Genomic DNA, 2,925 nt, shown 5'->3' on the forward strand with positions numbered 1-2,925 from the left:
CTCTGATGTGTGGACTTCTCAGGTAGTTTCGATTGATGGTTTCAAATATTATGTGCTTTTTGTAGATCATTATACTAGATACACATGGCTTTATCCTTTAAAACATAAATCTCAGGTTTATGAAGTATTCACCAAGTTCAAAAGTTTGGTTGAAAATCGATTTCAACATAAGCTAAGAACACTATACTCTGATAATGGGGGTGAATACATAGGTCTTGCTGCATTCCTTTCCTCACATGGCATATCACATATGACAAGCCCACCACATACACCTGAGCATAATGGTATTTCTGAGCGGCGTCATAGACACATTGTAGAAACGGGTTTATCCCTCATGACGCATGCCTCGATGCCTAAAGGCTACTGGTCTTATGCTTTTGTAGCTGCTGTTTATCTAATAAACAGAATGCCTACTCAGAACTTAGAGTTTCTAACACCTTTTGAAAAATTGCATGGTCATTCACTAAATTTTCTTAAGCTTCGTATCTTTGGTTGTTTATGTTTTCCATGGCTCAAACCTTATGCTTCTCATAAACTTGATGATAGATCAAAACCTTGTGTTTTCTTAGGATATTCATTGACTCAAAGTGCATATTTATGTTTAGATAGAGTCACAGGCCGAGTTTACACCTCTCGCCATGTTATTTTCCATGAATCAGTGTTTCCATTCAACACTCCATCTCCTGTGATTGCACAAGTAGATGCCTCTGATTTGCTGTCTCCTTCTAATTCTCCTGCTTCTGTTATTAGTCATGTCTCTAACTTGCAGGTACCTATACCGCCTGAAGTTGCAACTCCCTCATCAACAATGGCTTCTACACCGCGTGTACCAAACATTACAGTCTCTCAGGAACCAGTTGATGAACACAGGGAAACAAACACGCAACCAGAACCAGTCACTGTTACGGTCAACCCTCCTCCTACTGCAATCACAAGCAATCCTCCTGCGCCTGCTCCTGCACCTCCAAGAACAAGCACGAGACAGCGAAAACCAGTCCAAAAATTAAATCTTCATACTCATGTGGACGTTCCTCCGACAACTATTCCCACCTCTGTTGCAGAAGATCTCAAATCACCATACTGGAGGAAAGCAATGAGTGAAGAGATGGATTCTCAGCTCAAAGAACGAACATGGGATCTTACTGACGCTGCCGAGGCTGCCAATGTTGTCGGGTGTTGATGGATCTTCACAGTAAAACGTAGACCAGATGGCTCCATCGAGAGATATAAGGCACGCTTGGTAGCCAATGGCTTCACACAGAGACCGGGTATCGACTTTCATGACACCTTTAGCCCAGTTGTCAAGCCAGCTACGATCAGGATTGTTCTAAGCACAGCCACTAACAGAGACTGGCCATTACGCCAATTAGACGTCAACACTGCGTTTCTTCAAGGGCATCTTGAGGAAGAGGTTTTTATGGCTCAGCCTCCAGGCTTTGTGGATAAGGACAATCCCAAAGCAGTATGTAAGCTGCGCAAAGCCATTTACGGACTCAAACAAGCTCCAAGGGCTTGGTACAATGAGCTACGTAACTTTCTACTTCAGTCCGGGTTCACAAATTTTCTGGCCGGTGCGTCTCTCTTCATTTACAATAACCATGGCGTCTACCTCTACATGTTGGTTCATGTCGATGATATAATCATCACTGGGAGCAGTACTCCTCATATAAACCGGTTTATCGATTCTCTCTCTTAACGTTTCTCTATTAAAGATTTAGGTCCTTTATCATATTTACTTGGAATAGAAGTATTGCGATCTTCTCATGGTTTACATTTGTCTCAACATAGGTACATCACTGACTTACTCCAGCGAATGTAGATGTCTAACGCCAAGTCTATCTCCACTCCGATGTGTCCACACACAACCCTTTCGCTTAGCTCTGTTCCTGCAATGGATGATCCAACACAGTACCACATGGCTGTAGGAAGCCTGCAATATTTGCCCCTCACCAGACCTGACATCTCCTTTGCCGTTAATAAACTATCACAATTTATGCACCAGCCAACAACAGAGCACTGGACAGCCGTAAAAAGAGTTCTACGATATCTCCCCGGGACAAGAACACACGGCATCTCCTTCTCCAGCAAAAACAATCTGACTTTACATGCTTTCACCGACGCTGATTGGGCTGGAAACAGAGATGATTACACATCAACGGGAGCTTATATTGTCTACCTTGGCAGTCACCCTGTTGCTTGGTCTTCGAAAAAGCAAACTGGTGTAGCAAGATCTTCAACTGAAGCTGAGTATAGATCCGTTGCAGCGACAGCCGCAGAAATATGCTGGATCACATCTCTCATGAAGGAACTCGGTCTCTCCATCTCACAAATACCAGCCATTTATTGTGACAACATGGGAGCAACGTACCTAGCGGCTAACCTGGTATTTCACTCTCGCATGAAACATCTAGCTCTGGACTATCACTTTGTTCGACATCAGGTGCAGAATGGTGTAGTGCGGGTCTCTCATGTGTCTACTCATGATCAACTAGCAGATGCTCTAACTAAACCACTCTCCAGACCACGTTTTGAAGGCCTATGCATCAAGATTGGATTCTCCTCCGCTGGTCCATCTTGAGGGGGTGTATTAGCATATAGAAAGTAAATATTATTAGAACGTTAGAATCCCTGTAATGTCTCAGTAGTAACTATCGTATATTACCTTCCATCTTTGTATATCTCTGTACATATAAACAGAGCCTTCTACCTTAATAGAAAATTAGTTCTCCAAAGCTAATAAAATTTGCTCAAAGATCTCCTCCATGGCTGGATCCTGAAGCTTTTCATTCAAACCCCACACCCCCAATTGCTCAGAGAGTTCTTGAAAAAGAATCTTCACAAAGATACGTGAGGACGTACACTACAAGAAAACACATGGTTAACGACAAAAATTAACGAGGAAAAACAATCCTCGTAAATTTGCGT

General features: G+C 42.8%; 1 pseudogene; it reads right to left on the reverse strand.

Annotated features, from left to right (window-relative positions):
• LOC106330170 overlaps nt 1-2,925 on the reverse strand; it is a 6,133-nt pseudogene that overhangs the window by 1,895 nt on the left and 1,313 nt on the right.

Source organism: Brassica oleracea, chromosome C3 (assembly GCF_000695525.1).
Source record: "Brassica oleracea var. oleracea cultivar TO1000 chromosome C3, BOL, whole genome shotgun sequence".
Taxonomy (NCBI): Eukaryota; Viridiplantae; Streptophyta; class Magnoliopsida; order Brassicales; family Brassicaceae; genus Brassica; species Brassica oleracea.